The sequence below is a fragment of the Macrobrachium rosenbergii genome, chromosome 36 (assembly GCF_040412425.1).
Source record: "Macrobrachium rosenbergii isolate ZJJX-2024 chromosome 36, ASM4041242v1, whole genome shotgun sequence".
Classification (NCBI taxonomy): Eukaryota; Metazoa; Arthropoda; class Malacostraca; order Decapoda; family Palaemonidae; genus Macrobrachium; species Macrobrachium rosenbergii.
The window spans coordinates 7,616,830-7,637,917 of NC_089776.1; the positions used below are offsets into that span (position 1 = coordinate 7,616,830).

Sequence of the window (21,088 nt, forward strand, 5' to 3'; positions counted from 1 at the left end):
ATAATAATAAGAGAGAGAGAGAGAGAGAGAGAGAGAGAGAGAGAGAGAGAGAGAGAGAGAGAGAGAGAGAGAGAGAGAATATTATCATTTACCTCTGCAGTTTTATTCTTTGCAGCTGCAACAACATATATAATAATAATAACAACAATAATAATAATAATAATAATAATAATAATAATAATAATAATAATAATGATAATAATAATAATAATAATAATAATAAAGAGAGAGAGAGAGAGAGAGAGAGAATATTATCATTAACCTCTGTAGTTCTGCTCCTTGCAGCTGTGGCAACATGTATTATAATAATAGTAATAATAATAATAATAATAATAATAATAATAATAATAATAGTATTAGAGAGAGAGAGAGAGAGAGAGAGAGAGAGAGAATGCTAATGAATGTTTTCATTAACCTCTGCAGTTCTATTGCTTGTAGCAACAACAACATTTATAATAATAATAATAATGATGATGATAAGGGTTAATATTTAGCATTTACTGGACACAAGACATTCATGACCAGTTCCGCATTATTGAACGTACACCTAGGCTTTACGACTTAGTCCTTGGAGAGATTTTATTTCCAAGGACAATGATTCTGTGGGTCCTCACAGAAGCTTTGTATTTATATATATATATATATATATATATATATATATATATATATATATATATATATATATATATTATATATATATATATATGTATATATAAAAAGTGTACTTATTAGCTACACTTTTTTTGCTTGTCACATTTTAGGCGTAATGCAGCTTTTATTTTAATGAGTCTCCAAAATTTCTAATTTCTTCTAATTTGAATTCGTGCATTCGTCATTTGTGACACATGAAATCGTACTTACTTCCTAATGAGCACCTTAATATTCTTTGGAAGCTTGAATTTCAAGTCAGTGGCCCCTTTGGTGGGCTTGTTTCATATGAATAGGGTTCATCTTGAATAATAATAATAATAATAATAATAATAATAATAATAATAATAATAATAATAATAATAATAATATTCTTTGGAAGCTTGAATTTCAAGTCAACGGCCCCTGTGGTGGGCTTGTTCTTTATGAATAGGGTTCATCTTCTGAATAATAATAATAATAATAATAATAATAATAATAATAATAATAATAATAATAATAATAATATTCTTTGGAAGCTTGAATTTCAAGTCAACGACCCCTGTGGTGGGCTTGTTCCTTACGAATAGGGTTCATCTTCTGATTAAAAATAATAAAAGTACTGATTTTACGCTGGTCTAATCCGTTCCAAAGTAATCTCAACTGACCCAGACACAGAGAGAGAGAGAGAGAGAGAGAGAGAGAGAGAGAGAGAGAGAGAGAGAGAGAGAGAGAGAGAGAGAGAGAACAAAGACCAGTTTCCAGGTCCCTGAATCCACTGCATCTCGAGGGCGCTGTCTAGGTTACTCTTTGGTCTAAGACCTTAATATTCTCATCGGATTGTGTCCTGGAATCCTCATCATCGGCTTCCAGTGTTTGACTTCGCCCACTCCAGACTCCCTGGAGTCTAGGAATGGCACCTTGAGGTCCTTTCACGGCCGGTTGCTACGTGATTTTGGTTCTAATGGTCCCCTCCCCTCCCCGTACATCCGTTGGGTTCATTTTTAATTGCTGGGTTGGAGCGTTGGTTCATATAGCCTGTAATGAGGTTTGCATTCCTTTAAATTAAAAATAAATATACTCATAGTAGCGTGAGTCTTGAAATGGAGAAACAAATCCACAGTTGTGTACGGGTACAAACGTATTCGAAAGTAAATCTAAACGGCGAGATTTCGGGAATCTGTTCGATTGGCCCCTTTCAAAATGGGGCTCGAACAGATACCCGAAAGTTCTCTGAATAGATTCATTTTCAAATGTATTTCTACCCATCCACAACTGTGGATTCGTTCCTCCACTGCATTCGTTGACGATCCTGAAGAGTGTCGAGGAATTATATTTACGGCACACCTGCTGCCTCGTCATATCTTGACAGGCGACGTGGTCTTATAAATATTTTCATTTTCAGTCACTGGTTTTATCACCAGTTCGTTCTGGCGGCTTAGTTCGAACTGTCGCAATCAGCTGATCGCCTCGGGCCTCTCGATTATTTACCCAAGAGATCGGGGCTCCAATGTCAAGGGTTATTTGGCCAGGAGCGAAGGTCAAGTATGACATCAAGGGCGTGACGTAGGTGTCCCTTCTTCCCAGACAAGACACGTGACTGAAGGCCCAACGTGGAGAAATTATTTCAGAAGCTCTAGAGAATCTAGACCTTGATTTTAGCTTTCATGAAAGGTCCTTTTACGGCAGTCGCTCGTTATATTTTTTTTTTATCGGTTTATCTTCATTTGCATAAGTTACTTCTTTTTTTTTTTTTGTCCCGTGTTAACTTATTTTTTTACGTGTTCTTTGATCTGTTTGGTCTGTAAATTAGTAACATCGTTGTCGTTACGTTCCTTTTAGAATGATAATAACTTTCACTTTGGATGCCTTGTATGTAAATGCATGCGTTGTGCTTAAAACTGCAGACATTTGTTGTCTTCTCATCATACTGACTCATATTTTCCTTCGCAAAGCCAAACTAATCCACTCCCCTTCACCTTGAATAAACACATCTTCAGAAGGAAATACCAGTACAACTTTTTTTATTTATTTATTTATTTGCGGACCTTTTTTTTTCGTTTCCTCGGTGTTAAAAATATGATAAGATCTTCTGAAGAAGGACGAGAGTCTGGCGAGGTCTCAGATGGGTTTGAATTTCATGGGGGGGAAATTCCTCAGTTAACTGAATCTCCCCTTCTGCTATTTACAATTTCATGGGTCAGACTGTGGTTATGGCGTCGCAATGGATGCGGGAACTTATAATATTATGACTGTCTCCTCTTCTCCTTCTACCATAGACTGTAGGCATTACTTAAGGTTCTTTTTACTGTACCTCCTTTCATATTCTCTTTCGTCCATCTTACTTTCCTCAACCCTCTCCCAACACATTAATTCGTCGTGCAACTGCCTTGAGGTTTTCTTCCTGTTACACCTTTCGGACCTTTGACTGTCAATTTCCGTTTCAGCGCCGAATGACCTCATAGGTCCCAGTGCTTGGCCTTTGGCCTAAATTCTGTATTCAGTGATAGTGTAGAAGAGAATGGCTTGACAGTTATGCTCTCGATACAAAATTGTCTCTCGCTTCTGCATATTAATTTAATCAATTTTTATCTGTTTATTAATTTTATTTTTTCTTTTGTAATAGGGGCATCTCTTCTTTCTGTGTGAATAGGTTTCATCTCCTGAATAATAATAATAATAATAATAATAATAATAATAATAATAATAATAATAATAATAATAGTATTCTTTGGAAGCTTGAAATTCAAGTCAGTGGCCCCTTTGGTGGGCTTGTTCTATGTGAATAGGTTTCATCTACTGAATATAATAATAATAATAATAATAATAATATTATTAATCTTTGGGAGCTTGAATTTCAAGTCAGTGGCCCCTGTTGTAGGCTTGTTCCATATGAATAGGTTTCTTCTACTGAATAATAATAATAATAATAATAATAATAATAATAATAATAATAATAATAATAATAATAATAATATCTTTGGGAACTTGAATTTCAGGTCCATGACCTCTGTGGTGGGCTTGTTCCATATGATAGGTTTCATCTACTGAATAATAATAATAATAATAATAATAATAATAATAATAATAATAATAATAATAATAATAATAATAATAATAATAATAATTGTTACATTCTCGCTACAACCTTCTCGCTTCGGTATCTTAATTTAAAAATAATAACAGTTTTACTCCCGATAAAAAGTGTCGTGCGCCTGCATCTTAATTTAAAAAAAGCAACATTAAAAAAAAACTCTTCCCTCCCTCTTGGAAACATTTCAGACCGCCTCAAGGCTCGTCTTCTGCTTCGTCAGTCGTGTTTGCCATCTCAAAGAGAAGAAGAAGCAAAAATGAATGCAGCGTGATGTTGAACCCAAGCCAACGGCCTGTTGATCGGAGTCCTCCCCAGGACTTTGGGATACTCTGTCAGTCTTTGGGGCAGAGGATCCTAACTCTTAACTCCCCGTAGGGGGGTGGGGTTAGTGCACCTCACGGGGTGCACTGGCGTCCCTTCGGCCCCCAGCTGCAACCCGCTTTCGTTCTTTTCACTGTACCTCCATTCATTTTATCTTTCTTCCATCTTGCTAGCCACCATCTAACAATTATTTCATAGGGCAACTGCGAGGTTTTCCTCCTGTTACACCTTTCAGACCTACCATTCTTTCAATTTCCTTTCCAGCGCTGAATGACCTCATAGGTGCCAGTGATTGGCCTTTGGCCAAAACTCTGTATTCCATTGCTAACTCCTAGGGCGTTCACTCTCAACACTGAGACAACATCCCTACTTGCTGTTTTCATTGTTCATTTTGACGAAATGAATGCTAATTCATTGCCTGTACCTCTTCTAAAAAAAAAAAAGAGCTTGTAACTCCTGCGATATTTTCGTGAAACAGGTGAACTTGAATTTTATCCTTTATGAAACTACTTCTGATGCGGCGTCTGATTGCATATAGACAACCTTGGCTCGGTAGCCTAGTTTTACAGCTTTCCAATACAGATTACAGACTAGGTTAAATTTCTTCTGTTTCGTCAGTGTTGTCTTCTGAAGGGCTTAGTAAAGGTGTGTTTTTCTTTATGTGCATGTTTTTATTATTATTATTATTTAGAAGACGAACCCTGTTCATACGGAACAAGCCCACCAAAGGGGCCACTGCCTCGAAATTCAAGCTTCCAAAGAATGTTATTATTATTCTTATTGTTATTATTCAGAAGATGAACCCTATTCATATGGAACAAGCCCACCAAAGGGGCCATTGACTCGAAATTAAAGCTTCCAAAGAGTATTATTATTATTATTATTATTATTATTATTATTATTATTATTATTATTATTATTATCATTCAGAAGATGAACCCTTTTCATACGGAACAAGCCCACCGAAGGGGCCACTACCTCGAAATTCAAGCTTCCAAAGAATGTTATGGTGTTCATTAGGAAGTAAGAGAAAAGTAAAGAGAAAAGTGTGTAATAGACCCATCCAGGCTATTTTTCACTAGACAAACAGTTACTAAAATGATTACCGCAAATACTCTCGCACTTCCTCACACAAACAAGCGTGCATGCACACGCAAGCACACACAAGCATACGTGAGTGAACTGTTCCTTTATGCAGTTAACCTCGCTGGCTGAATAATGGGACAGGAGACGGGAAGGCCTGTGACCTTTCTCCTAAAGAAGAAAGATTGTGACAACGGCTCGTTAAGAGCAGGTCACACGGAAAGGTCAGGTCAGGTCAGGTCGTTAATTTGCGATTACATAGTGGACTTAGAAGACCTTCCAGCAAGACAAAATGACTTCGCAAAGTTACCCCAATGCGGTGCACTGTAGGCATTATTTGAGGTTCTTTGCAGCGCCCATTCCTGAGGCTCCTAGCTGCTACAACCCCTTTCATTACTTTTACTGTACCTCCGTTCATATTCTCTTACTTTCCGCAACGCTCTCCTAACAATTGTTTCACAGTGCAACTGCGAGGTTTTCCTCCCGTTACACCTTTCAGACCTCCTTTTTCTCTCAGTTTCCTTCCAGCACTGGAGGTGAAAAAGAAAACGAGTCTTATATATATATATATATATATATATATATATATATATATATATATATATATATATATATATATATATATATATAGTATATACACTGTATGTATATATTTACATACACATAATACTTGTGTATGAATACAGGTCACTGCCGTTGACTCTCTCTCTCTCTCTCTCTCTCTCTCTCATCCTTTTTTTTGAGGAGTTTGGGCGAATTACCAATCCACTCATATATGAAAAACTGGCTGTGCTTTTATTGTTCTTTGTTGTTCTTTTCAAACTAGGTCACAAAGTTCGATCGCCGCTTTGTGACAAGTTTTATGTATCAACTAACTAACAAAAGCTTCAGTACAGTGACCTCGATCTGTGACGTAAACAGAATTATTATTATTATTATTATTATTATTATTATTATTATTATTATTATTCAGAAGATGAAACCTGTTCATATGGAACAAGCCCACCACAGGGGCCATTGACTTGCAATTCAAGCTTCCAAAGAATATTATTATTATTATTATTATTATTATTATTATTATTATTATTATTATTATTATTATTATTATTATTATTATTCAAAAGATGAAACCTATTCATATGGAACAACCGCACAGGTGCCATTGACTTGAAATTCAAGCTTCCAAAGAATATAATGGTGTTCATTAGGAAGAAGTAAAAGCAGGTAGAAGGAAAAACATATATTATACACACTCCTACGCACAGATAGATAGATAAATAGATAGATAGATAGATAGAGATTCAAGGATCCATGACATATGTTTCGTCACTTCCGCGATGATCTGAAATAATTTGGACATTGCTGTTATTGCAGCCAATATTCCACCACACGTCTTCACTTCTCTTGAATTGTTTTGTCAAATATCTGGGTTTGTCATAAATTGGACGTCAGAGCTTACTGCGCAGTTCGATACTTGACACATTTTCTCTGGGCGTTATTGTCGTTCAATGTACTCTAATTTTCCCCTTTAAGAATGAACACAAAGGTCAATAACTGAATCAGTTATTGAGTGTATTTCTCAAGTGCGTTCAGCGTGGGTGCAAAGATAACTAAGCAATATGAATACAAAGGTCAGTATCCAGTGTAAAGAGAAGTAGATGTCAGTTATAGGGTCATTTTTTTAACTGTGTTTTAAGGTGTCGAAATAACTGATTATTATTATTATTATTATTATTATATTATTATTATTATTATTATTATTATTATTAAGAAGATGAACCCTATTCGTATGGAACAAGCCCACCAAAGGGGCCACTGACTTGAAATTCAAACTTCCAAGGAATATTATTATTATTATTATTATTATTATTATTATTATTATTATTATTCAGAAGATGGACCCTATTCAAGCTTCCAAAGAATATGGTGTTCACTAGGAAGTAAGAGAAGGGTGAAGGGAAATATAGAAAGAAGAGATACCAATTATTAAAAATAAAAAAACACTCATTCAAATGATAAAGGTCAGTGGGGAAACGAAGTTGATCATGAGCAGGAAAAATGCACCAAAGCGAAAATATGAAAATTAGGACAACGCCGAGTATTAAATAACCTTGCATGAGAATAAGTAAAATTTGGAAATGCACAAATACACGTACATTGTTGTCAAGGTCGGTGATTACTGATGGAAATGAAGTATTCTGAATCTACCCTCGCCTCTCTCTCTCTCTCTCTCTCACACGCAAGAAGTAAATTTAGTCAAGTGAAATTATGCGGAAAAAATGTTTTTAATATTGTGAAAATAATAAGGTTCGCTTGTTATAATATTATTCCAAAATCAAAACCGAAATTTTGAAAATATTTATCATATTCTACTAATAAATAGGCAGAACTTGTATGAATTTTAATCACGATATTTAAATACTTATTGGGAGGGGGAGTTAGCGCCGTCAGTGCACCTCACGCTGTTCACTGTAGGCATTACTTAAGGCTCTTTGCAGCGTCCCTTCATTAGGTCCCTTGCTGCAGACCCCTTTCATTCATTTTACTGTACCTCCGTTCATATTCTCTTTCTTCCATCTTACCTACTCCTGACAAAGTGACCCATAGTGTAACTGCTTTGAGGTTTTCCTCCTGTTACACCTCTCGAACCTTTCTCGTCGTAAGTCCCAGCAGATCTTGGCCTTTGGCCTAAATCCTATATTCTGTTCTGTTCGATACACGCACGTGTGAATTTCAGTCTTGTTACATAAATGCATGCAAACATACATGCATGCATCAGGGCGTCAATAAATGCATGCGATGTTGCCCCGACGAACTGGTCTCGGCCAAAGATAGGCGCAAGTGAGACGTGTTGCATTTATGGGTCCACCATAGGATTTGCAAATGGGGCAGGTTTAATTTTTCATGTTTTATGTTGAAAAGAGCAAGGTTGGTGTTTCCTGGCAAATTCCAAGGGTCTGGGTTACGCTGGGTATGTATGTACACATAATTTATAGCATACATACATACTATGTATATATCTGTATGCATAAATGCAAGCATGGAAATATGTATGTTTGTTTACTCACACTCGTGTGTAGATTATATATATATATATATATATATATATATATATATGTGTGTGTGTGTGTGTGTGTGTGTGTGTGTGTGTGTGTGTGGCTGAAGAGAAGTGGAATGGTTGTCCAGTTCATACTGGTAAATTCCACTTGCTTTTGTAATGACTGGGCCATTACTCAAGTACTCAAGTGCGGCACTGCATTCCTGTCATTCTTTTGTTATTGGAAAATGGTATGATTGTCTCTCTCTCTCTCTCTCTCTCTCTCTCTCTCTCTCTCTCTCACAACCTAGCTGACGACTTCAAATGATCCGCCTCACGAGATACATTGAGACAAGACCCAAATTTGACAGTTTAAAACGGAGCTCGTCGAAATTCAAGCAATAAAGAACGACAATCTCCTTGACACGTAAGCCTCATACCTAATAAGATAGAATTGGAACAAAACGGTGCGTAATTATGGAGTATTCGACCCAGGACAGGTCGGCCAGACAGTGGATTAATGATGTATCACCCTCTGGTCGACTGGGTCAAGGGAGCCATGGCCCATGATTTACAGATCGTAAACCAGATTGTAAGCCAAGGAGAGTTGAATATTTAGTATTATTGCAAGTATGCAGTAAAGGACAAATATCTTTTCATTTATTGAGTGTCTGAGGTATTCTGAGTAAGCTCCATTACAGTTCACGCCAAGGGATTGCTTAAAGCAGTAGGAATACGGAGTTCTTGCTCTCTCTGTCAACAGAAAAATTAACTACATGATTTGACTTATTTCTATCCATTTCTGCCGCTAATTAAGACATTCGAGTGTGAACACGTGAAGAAATTAAAGTGTAATTGGTCTAAATTGGGCGATTTCAGTTGGCAGGACCTCGTTTTGGATATAGGTGATAAATAGAGAGAATTTTTTGCTTCCCCGTGGCTGAAGGTCGGGGGCCATGTTGGTTAGAGAAGAGGCTAGGTCATTTTTTTGATCTGCATAAATCACGTCGTGTGTTGAATACCTTGCAATCCTCGGCAGCGCTGCGTCTGCAGTGAGAAATTGCTTTGGTACGCGAAGACGTAAATATTTACCAGTGGTAGTTTCCTTGTTGCACAGGGAGCTTGTTCTCTTTCTTTTCGCCTGCTTGTCTGTCACCTTCTGCCACCTATATCAACATCCACTGCTCCATCTTCTTTGTGTACATTTCCCCTTTTAACTGTATTCTTGCTCTCGTTTGGTTTGAAGTTTCCATTCTTACAAAAACTTTCAACCTTTTTCTCTGATTTCAGCAGTTTCTCTCCGCCAGTCCTAAGCAATAATGCATCATTAGTAAACAAAAACCATTTGTTATTCCGTTCAAAAATAATTTCCTGTTCCCACAACTTTGCATTAATGTGCAATTTATTTCCTCATTTTCTCACAAAACTCCATCTGTCAAAATGTTGAACAGCCCTGGAGACAACACAGTTTTGTCTCAGACCAACTTTAACACCAAACCAGTCACTTTCCTTTCTACATGTGCTACTGCATTGTGCTCTATCATTAATCTTATAACTACCCTTAATGAATTGTCTTCTGTACAAAATACCCTCAACACTGTATATTGCCTTTACATAAGTTTCGTCAAAAGTTCTTTTCCATTTACTCTCAGTCATGTCGCAAAACTGTTTCATAAATAAACACTTACTTCGCAAAACTTATTCCTTGTCCACACTCCACTGTTCTTCTCCTGTCAGTCCCTATGTCATCAGTTTTACTTTCTCAGTCAAAAACATACCATTCACATTCACTATTTTTTTTATCCATATATATATGTGTGTGTGTGTGTGTATGTATGTATATACACACCTATATTTCAGAATTAATAATTGCCCTCACACACCGAGAGAGAGAGAGAGAGAGAGAGAGAGAGAGAGAGAGAGAGAGAGAGAGAGAGCAATGGTCTAAAATAACCTCGGGCAAAGGGCTAACCCACCCTGACCCCATCCCATATGCCCATGGCATTTACAGTAGAACCGTCTCTGTACCCAGGGGAAAGTTCTTCCCTTATTTGAACCGGCGCCATCTCATTTAGTAAGTTTCTCTCTCTCTCTCTCTCTCTCTCTCTCTCTCTCTCTCTCTCTCTCTCTCTCTCTCTCCTCTGGGCAGCCAAACGGGTTCTTGATTTTTCAGATACTGGTCGTCATATTAGCTTATCGCGGTATGAAATCTATGCGGTTACTTAAGCGCAGAGAGAGAGAGAGAGAGAGAGAGAGAGAGAGAGAGAGAGAGAGAGAGAGAGAGAGAGAGTCGTCCCTAGTGATTACAATATATATGTATACAGTAAATATATATAAATTCATTTATATTTACATATTATAATAATGCGTGCGTTTGAATACAGGTCACCGCCATTGATTCTTCACTCTCTCTCTTTCTCTCTCTTTCTCTTTCTCTTTCTCTCTCTCTGCCAGTCCTCACAAACATAGACCGCAGCTGAGTGAGGAGGGATGGCGGAGCGAACCGGTTTGAACCGGCTTCGTCCGCCAGAAACCGGTTCGTGTTCCCCTTCACGAGAGTGCAGGAGAAGAGAGGCGGAGGAATCATGCAGTTGGAAGGCATCAGGAATTATTGGTTTCTTTCTTTTTTTTTCCTTTTTCGACCATTTGGGAAATGGGGGAGGCGGTTCTTGGCCCGGGTCGTTGCACCGTGGTTTCGTAATCTTTCTTTTTTCTCTTTTTTGGTAACGCCTAAGGGAATGGTCATTACTGCTCTTTTGAAGGAGGGTATTACAAGTACTTATTCAGACCTGCAGAATTGCTGCGCCTGAGGGAACTGGAAGTAGCTTTCAGATACAAATAATGATCTGAAGCTTTGTAGGTTATTTCGATCTGTTCCTTTCAGCGTTTTTTCCCTTTCGCCTACTGCAGACAAATTGCTACAGTACTTAGATGCCCTCCAGACAGGTGATTGGGGCACCAGATGTTCATTTTGTTCATTGCGAACAAAGGCTGGTGGGGTATCCGAATAGCCATGGCCTGAGGCGTCCCAATTCGACCATAATGGTCGCCCATTTATTGCAGACAGGAAAGGCCAGAAATTCCTCGTTTTCCTAATTGCGTTTTCTTAGAATTGACGGAGGGGAGGAGGAGGAGGGGAGGACTGAGAATGGACGCAGACTGAGGAGGAGTAGAAGAAACGAGGAGGAAACTAATAATGGACATAGACTGAGGTGAATTAGAGGAAAGGATGAGACTGAGAATGGACATGGACTGAAGAGGAGTAAAAGAAAGAAGGAGGAGACTGAGAATGGACATAGACTGAGGAGGATGAGACTGAGAATGGACATGGACTGAGGAGTAAAAGAAAGAAGGAGGAGACTGGGAATGGACATAGACTGAGTAGGAATAGAAGAAACCAGAAGGGGGAGACTGAAAAATGGACATAGACTGAGGAGGAGGAGGAGACTGAGACTGGACATAGACTGAGGAGGAATAAAAGAAAGGAGGAGACTGAGAATGGACATAGACTGAGTAGGAGTAGAAGAAACGAGGAGGGGGAGACTAAGAAATGGACATAGACTGAGTAGGAGTAGAAGAAACGAGAAGTGGGAGACTAAGAAATGGACATAGGCTGAGTAGGAGTAGAAGAAACGAGAAGGGGGAGACTGAGAAATGGACATAGACTGAGTAGGAGTAGAAGAAACGAGAAGGGGGAGACTGAGAAATGGACATAGACTGAGTAGGAGTAGAAGAAACGAGAGAAGGGGGAGACTGAGAAATGGACATAGACTGAGTAGGAGTAGAAGAAACGAGAAGGGGGAGACTGAGAAATGGACATAGACTGAGGAGGAGTAGAAAAAAGAAGGAGGAGACTGAGAATGATCACAGACTGAGGAGGAGTAGAATAAAAACCCAGCCATTATGCAGACTGAAGAACACTCTTATTAAGATCATGATATCCACATACCACCTTGCCCCAGTAGGGAAGTAGCGCCGTCAGTGCACCTCACGCAGTGCACCGTAGGCATTACTTAAGGTTCCTTGCAGCGTCCATTCCTGCTACATCCCCTTTCGTTCCCTTTACTGCACCTCCGTTCATATTCTCTTCCCCCCATCTTAATTTCCTCAAGCTTCTCCTAACAATTGATTCATAGTGCAACTGCGAGGTTTTCCTCCTGTTACACCTCTCTAACCCTTTTTCTCGCTCTTAATTAAAGCCTTCTGACCTGGAATATTGTTCTCTCGAAATTCGCTGCTGCGTTGGTCGGCCATTTTGAAACGATTGCTGACATTGTATTTAATGCTTGAATTGATGATTTTAAAACGGGGAATGCAGAAAAAGGTTGTTTGATGGGTTTATATCATATGGTGTCACAGCATTCGTGAAATACAAGAAGGATGTTAGAAGAGAGAGAGAGAGAGAGAGAGAGAGAGAGAACGAACATCTGCTAACTGGGGTAATTCATTTCAGAATGCAGTCAGGGAGACTATCCGCATGGCCGCTGGCTGAGAGAGAGAGAGAGAGAGAGAGAGAGAGAGAGAGAGAGAGAGAGAGAGAGAGAGAGAGAGGTTTTAAAGCTGGTGGGGGAATTATTCCTAACAGGTCATACAGTCTTCTCGGCATCATGTTATTCTTTTTTGTTATTTATTTATATTTTTCGTGATGACTGGATGGGCTGTCTTTATGTATCATTCATTTTCACTTATTCATCTGTATTCTTTATTCATTTATATTCGTTTTTATTATCAGTTTGTCAGTTATAATATTCATTTGTATCTGCTGCATTTCCAACTTTATATTCCAATTGCTTTGTATATATATATATATATATATATATATATATATATATATATATATATATATATATATATATATATATATATATATATATATATCAATCTGTGTATTTATATATATATTAATAAAAGATAATATATATTATGTATGTATATGTATATATATATATATATATATATATATATATATATATATATATATATATATATATGTGTGTATGTGTGTGTGTGTGTAATTGTAATAGCCACAATGCCCTCCTAACTTCTCGAATTCTTCGCCCTTTTTTTTTTTTCACTGCAAAGCCTTAGATCCAAGTGGAAGAAATCTGAAGCAGTTATGATGTCCGGCAGCGGGAAACGAACCCGCGTCCCATAATCACAACGAGGTCACGTTCCCGACCTCGTTATTATATTACCCTGGATATGTCAATAAGTTCAATGAATTATGAGAAAGCATAACAGTTCCTGTCAGTAACAGATATTAGGTAAGAACTCTTCAATGAGCGTGGAAAACATTCCTGTTGAGGATATAAACCTACTGCAACAGATGTGAATTGAATTGAACTGAATACAGAATTTAGGCCAAAGGCCTAGCACTGGGGCCAATGACGTCATTCGGTGCTGAGATGGTAATTGACAGTAAAAGTTTGAAAGGTGTAACAGGAGGAAAACTTCAAAGCAGTTGCACTATGAACCAAATGTTAGGAGATGGTGGAAAGTAAGATGGAAGAAAGAGAATATGGAAGGAGGTACAGTAAAAGGAACGAAAGGGGTTGCAGCTGGGGGTCTAAGGGTGCTGCAAAGAACCTTAAGTAATGCCTACAGTGCACCACATGAGGTGCACTGATAGCACTACCCCCCTATGGGGTAACTGATGTGTGTTCAAACTCTATTGGTTTTTTATATCTTTTCACTTGGTATTTTCAAAGGAATAGTGTTTTTGACAAGTGACCCGGTGTTTTCGTGAGGGAGAACCATCCCGAATTCGTGCTGTGAGTTTTTTAGGCCTTTCTATTGCACTGCATCTTGCATTCAAGACACTGCTACAAATAAAGTGGGTCTTGGAACTGGCTTCCAGCCTCCAAACGCGGACACAATAAGCCAATACCAAGGTTCATTTGGTCTGAAGCGGTGACTTGCATTCAAAATTATTCTTCAGCAGGTTTTTCCTAGTGCATTACTACCCTAATAATATTGTCCTTGCATTTTAATATATTTTTAACTGTTTATTAATTTATTCATTTTTTTTTTAATAATGAGTTCTCTTTTTCTGTATTATTAAGAAGGTTGAATTTCAAGTCAGTTTCCCTATCAGCGCTGAACGACCTCATAAGCCCCAGCGCAAGGCCTCTGGCCTAAATTCTATATTCCATTCCATACATAACAGACTAAACTGACAATTTATCAACTGCATCTCAAGAAATTATCGCCTTTGATTTTCCTTTAATATTCTGTACAGACAGCTATTTAAATGCATTCACAGACCATTCACATACGTCAAGTATAATTATGTAATCAACTGCTCATAATCTTTTAAGCCGTAATATTGTCATGGTGGTTTGACATTCAACTCAATTAGATACGAATATAAAAGAGATTTTTTTTTGGTGCGTGAAGGACAACTGCAAAAAAAAAAAAAAAATAAAAAAACTCGCATGACATTCATGATCTCATATACTGATGCAGCCAGTCTTATCTAGAATTTGGAGCCGTCTCTTACAGCAATAAAAAAAAAGTGACTTCAGTGATTTCAAATTTGATCGAGACCTGATTCCTCGACAGTCTCGGATAAAATGAACATTGAACACGCGTCCAAAACTGAGCATATTGGATTGAATTGAATATAGAATTTAGGCCAAAGGCCAAGCACTGGGACCTATGAGGTCATTCAGCGCTGGAACGGAAATTGACAGTTAAAAGGTTTGAAAGGTGTAACAGGAGGAAAACCTCAAAGCAGTTACATTGAATCAATTGTCAGGAGACGGTTGAGGAAAATAAGATGGAAGAAAGAGAATATGAACGGAGGTACGGTAAAAGGAACGAAAGGGGTTGCAGCTAGGGGCCTAAGGAGGGAACACTGCAAAGAACTGTAAGTAATGCCTACAGTGCACCACATGAGGTGCACTGGCGGCACTACCCCGCTACGGGGGACAGAGGATAATGGAGATTCGATGATTACCTGTCTGCAGACGCCCTTTGTTGAACGACCTTCTTTTGTACCCTGAAGGCGCAGTAGAAGGAGTTTGACAATCAGGCAAGCATCTCTTGACCATGAGAGTGACAATGCGTCCCAGAGCGGCTAGGAGGATTGCCCAACCATAAGGGATCATCCATTTTCCCCATTTCGGTCTCATTGCTGCAATTTCTCGGGAAAGCCGATCTGGCCATATCCAGATATGTCTGGGCAGTTTGGACACCGCCAAATATAACTCTTTGAATGACGTATCTCTTCGTGGAAACAGAATAGGCTGTCTGCCGAGAAGTTTTCCTAATTATTATCATCTTTCCTATTTTCTCCCATTCAATTGCCCATACCATCGGCGTCATTTAAAAAAAAAAGTTTAAAAATGCGCCGAAGTTTCTTCGGCGCAGTTGAGTTTTCTGTACAGCCGCTACAGTATATAGTCAAGGTGGTCTCGGTATAATGCTGTATGAGCCGCGGCCCATGAAACTTTAACCACGGGCCGGTGGTGGCCTATCCTATATCGTTGCCAGAAGCACGATCATATATATACATATACATACATATATATATTTTGTATACATTATATATATATAATATAATATATATATATATATATATATATATATATATATATATATATATATATATATATATATATATATATATATAGAGAGAGAGAGAGAGAGAGAGAGAGAGAGAGAGAGAGAGAGAGAGAGAGAGAGAGAGAGAGAGAGAGAGAGACTTACTCAATCACAACAAAACTCCAAAGGTATAATCAATTCAACACTGCAGATCTGAAGGGACGAAACAAAAAAAAAAATAATTGTATGCGCGAGAGAGTTACGAACAGGAAGTGACAGTCAGCGATTGCATAACTCAACTGGACCCACTCCAACCTTCTTCGATGCCGGGCCAAGAGTTGCCCAAAAGGAAGACTGTGTGAGGCTGGTATGCACAAATACCCCATTCATAAAGGGTAATGCCTCTGTCTTCTGTTTCATTGTAATGGTATGGTTTTATTACGCGTGCTTTTTATTCCTCCGGCTCTCCTGATTCGTAGTTATGTATGACTTGAATGTATGTATGCTTGTATGCATGTATGTAGAGTCTGCTAGGTAAAGGACGACCATCGAAAGGCCTCGCAGCACTCCGGCGTTTCTCTTTTCTTCGTGGATTTTGTCGTTATTTATATATTCATCACGTTCCATTTTTTCGTGATTCGGTTATACATGTATGTATATATATGTAAGTACAGTATGTATGGATATATGTATGTGTACGTATATATATATATATATATACATGTATGTAATAATATATCTTCTTCTTCTTTTAACGTGCTTTTATATATATATATATATATATATATATATATATATATATATATATATATATATATATATATATATATATATATACATACATACATACATACATACAGGCACCCTATGGCGTAGCCACGTTTGATGTATTTATAGACTACGTTATTTCCAGTAACCGCCGTAATATTGATTATACAACAAAAGACGACGCTGCGAGTATACCGCCAGTCACGTTGTAATATGTGTGTGTCTATAGGTTGCTCAACGTGACACGCCATGGGTTCTGTCACCCAGTCCCCGCCATATATAATCCTCATAGCCGAGGGTGTGTTCCTGGTTGTATAATAACAATTAACAATACCTTATGTGTGTGTTTATGTATATGTATATATATATATTGATGTATATAAATGATATATATTTATACATACATATATACATGTGTGCATGTATGTACGTACTGTATGTGTGGGTGGGTGTGTCAGTGAGTGCGAGCGCAATCTTGAATGTCACTGATAAGAAGCATTTCCTCCGTTTCGAGTGCAAGGGGATAATTAGACCAGCTTCCCCGGCGCACACCAGTTTAAGCTCGGCAGAAAGCGAATGTTGTTTATATTCTTCAGAAGCGGCCCGGAAGGAACAGGGTGATAAGTGCGATAAATTATATTAATACGACTAATATCAGTCCTTATCGAACGAGGCAGGAAGTATTAGTGGCAGCAGATGGGACATGTTTTTGTTTTTCTGTAGAAGAAAACTACGGCGCCGGCTTTGTCTGTCCGTCCGAACTTTATTCGGTGCGCACTTTTTCTGTCCGCCCTCAGATCTTAAAAATGACTGAGGTTAGAGGCCTGTAAATTGGTATGTTGATCATCCACCCTCCACTCATCAAACATACCAAATTGCAGCCCTCTAGCCTCAGTAGTTTTTTATTTTATTTACGGTTAAAGTTAGCCATAATCGTGCTTATGGCAACGATATAGGATAGGCCATCACCGGCCCGCGGTTAAAGATTCATAGGCCGCGGCTCATACAGCACTATACCGAGACCTCTGACAGATGGATCTATGTTCGCTGTAGCGGCTGTACAGAAAACTCGATTGCCCAAAATTCAGTGCAAGGTTTTCATGCGCCTTCTTCGCCTTACGAGATCGAGTGACTAATCAGCGTGTTTCAGAATCGGATTTTTCAGAAATAAGTGGCAATAAATGGTAATCGTGTTAAGCAATAACTTCCTGTTGCTAGCTGAGAATTTCACTCGCTTTTGTTGGTACGTATTTTATTAATTTATTTATTATTTTATTTTATTTCACCTCCCTTTGTTCTCTGTATTTAAGAAAGGAAGAAACAGGGAGAGGAGGTTACAGACCTTTCTGCAGTTATCGCTGGCCAAAAACGCCTTGAAAAATCTCTCATTTGCATTTTGTTACTAGCTAGTTTTATAACCTTCTGTGATGCCGTGCATTCATTATGCAATTCTCTCTCTCTCTCTCTCTCTCTCTCTCTCTCTCTCTCTCTCTCTGTGAGGAAAAACACTCGACGCATGTACTGCAGTGAACAAACATGGAACATGTGCTCTTGGCTGGCTTATCTATACGACCCTGAAGAATGCTTAAAAAGAAAAAAAAGCTTCCTTCTTCATTAGCATATTACGGCATTTCTGTCCACCCTTGATAAATCTGTTGGCCAATTGTTTTTTTAACGTGTTGTCACCCAAGTTCGTTCGTCCTGATGTATTAATCTTAGTATATGGGTCTGAATACATTCGTCACCGTTAATTAGAAGGTTCTTCCTTTAGCGGGTGTCACAATGCCGCAGTGACGAGCTTTAATGCTCTCCTGTTTAGTCAGGCGTGATGCGACCATATGGTCGGTACATCTCCCATCAAGGTGTCTTCTTCCTCCTCCTCCTCCTCCTCCTCCTCCTCCTCCTCCTCCTCCTCCTCCTCCTCCTCCTCCTCCTCCTCCTCCTCTTCTGCTTTGTTTGCATATGAATGGTAAGCATCACTCTTGTGTCGTTTCTCGGATCTTATTTATGGTAGGTGCAACTCCTATTTAAGTGTCTTCCTCCTCCTCCTCCTCCTCCTCCTCTTCTTCTTCTTCTTCTTCTTCTTCTTCTTCTTCTTCTTCTTTGTTTGCATATGAATGGTAAGCATAACTCTTGTATCTTGTCTCGAATCTTATTTATGGTTCGGTGCAACCCCCATTAAGGCATCTTCTTCCTCTTCTTCTTCTTCTCCTTCGTTTGCATACGAATGGTAAGCATGACTCTTGCGTCGCGTCTCGAATCTCACAAACGAGGTAAAGGGAAGTGGACATGATAACCGCAGGTATCAAATGGTCTTACGTGTGAATTCAGGTAGTTGCGAAATTATCCGTTTTTCTTTTGATGTTCTGCCAAATAGATGTCATTCACTTATGAAAGTGGGTTAGACTATTCACGTCCGTCTCGGAGTGTATAGATTTGGAAATGTAAAAGAGATGTTATTGGGAGACAAAGAATGTGTTTGAGGAGTCGGATCGTAGTCCCCAGTTCTTGATAAAATAATAAAAAAGATTCACTTGGAATTAGCCTTATCAAACTTGTAACAGAAGGGAAAGGTGTAAGCTATTGTAAAAACAAAATTTCAAACTTTTTATCAACAGTAATGGTTTTACAGAACAATTGATGTTTTCCGGAGAGGGCGCGACATCTTTTTACACGCCATGTCTCCTTCGATTCACGACGCTGCTCTTGAATATATGCCGTTATTCATTTACGGCGAAAAGTCTTTGTATCTGTCGTAATGTTGCATCATTGTCATGTTTTGTAAGATACCAGTCGAGGCCAGATGACCTTGGAGACCTACTTTGCCCTTCGCTAAATGTAAACACGCATTTTCCAAATCATTGTTCTTACGAAGATCAATGTCAGATTTTTTTTCCTATCGTTTTCAAACTGGATTTCAAAGCTGGTTCCATCCACCGAGTAATTTTTTTTGACGTGAACTGAATTAATCAAGAAAAATTAAGTTTGTGTTGTGGAAAAAGTCTTTCCTAGTTTGACGAACTGGCGTAAGCCATTTTTAACTCATTCTGAGAAAATGGACCTCAGAGATTTCGATATTATTCAGAGCTTCTAATTGGTTCAACTTTTGTGGAAATTTGGTTTGTGAAAATGTGACAACACAGGCACAGGCCGCTGAAATTTTTATGTATGCTGGAAAATATTCAACTTTTGTTTTGTGTTAACTCTCTCGTTTCTTATATATTTAGGTCATTTTCGGTTTAATATTAATTTTGGAACCTATTAAAAAAACCTGTCCTCATCTACTCCATCTTTCAATAATTGGGAACTGTGTTTTTAATCTCTCCTATTCTCTCTACAGGACCAGATCGCTTCGCAACACAGTAATTCATAATTTTGTCACACACATATAGATATAACATATATATATATGTGTGTGTATATGTATGTATGTATATATATATATATGTGTGTGTGTGTATATATATGTTGTGTATATCTGTATGTCTGTATAAAATCATAAACTGAACTTTGGAGGGCTTTACTCGTATTTTGGCTCCAAACTGCTTGCCACCCACCACATTCGAATATTTACCAGGTACTATTTTCCTTGTGTCAGCGAATGATTCAGCATGCAGTATTCTCAAAGGTTCATGCGCAGACTGCCAATTACTGGACTTGAAGTTTTTGTGCGTTTGTTTCTAAACACGTGTTCAGGGTCTGTTGGTGGACAGCTCACGACAGTATGCACCAAGTAGTTAAAAAAGTGTTGAGTTTCCATTTATGGTCGTAAGCTTTCTTTAAAAAGTGCTGCGAATGAAGTGAAAGTTATTTTTTCCTCGGTGACAACTCGAAAGTCAAGATATTTCTTGTAGTGTATGAAGATATAAGGGTTTATAAAAAATACGGTTCCCCGGGACGCATTATTCCATTAACTGAATTTGCTCTTGGGTGAGATGCAGTGCAGTGCCTTCTAAATATCCCTTTCTCCCTCCCTCCTAAAAAGCTCTTTCTCCCTCCCTCCCTCCCTCCCTACCCAGTTTCCTCAACGCTATATCACAAGTCCGTGGCATTAAAGGAAGCCCAAAGACGCACAGTCGCGAAAGAAGAATAAAACGTCAAAACAACAAATGATTCTTGGGTGATGGAACTTACTCTCTGTTACTCTCTCGGTTGTCGTTGTTTGTCGAAGCGTCGAGGAACAAGGGACGTTTGTGGAGTTTGGAGTGATTGCTTCTCCGAAAGCACTCTCTTTTTTTTTTATACAGGATCACACAAACTCTCTCTCTCTCTCTCTCTCTCTCTGTCTCTCTCTCTCTCTCTCTCTCTCTCTCTCCCTCCACATCCAGTGGGTATATCACTTGGCACGGTGGCACAATCTCGACTGACTGACATCCGACCACATCATCCACCCTAGGTTATAGCATGATCTCGACTAGTTCTCTCCCTCCCCCCATCTACTCCCATTCTCCTCCCTACCTCACCCGTTTTTTCCTCTCCATCTACTCTCTTTTTGCTCCCTAACTCCTCCCTTTTTCCGCTCTTTTCCTCCCTATTTTCCCTCTGATTCCGCCCTATCTCCTCTCTCTTTTCCTCCATGTCTCCTCCCCTTTTCCGCCCATGTCTCCTCCCTT

The 21,088-nt window shown here is 38.6% G+C and overlaps 1 protein-coding gene across 2 annotated transcripts in view; it reads right to left on the reverse strand.

Moving 5' to 3' along the window:
- Nucleotides 1-21,088, reverse strand: part of LOC136856591 (uncharacterized) — a 72,237-nt gene that overhangs the window by 25,989 nt on the left and 25,160 nt on the right. Inside the window, exon 1 of one of the 2 annotated variants that reach the window (XM_067134497.1) lies at nucleotides 20,610-20,800. The exons of the other annotated variant lie outside the window; for it this stretch is intronic. The gene's annotated coding sequence lies outside the window, so the exon portion shown is untranslated. Of the gene's footprint in view, nucleotides 1-20,609; nucleotides 20,801-21,088 lie in introns of those variants that run through there. 2 annotated transcript variants of the gene reach the window in all.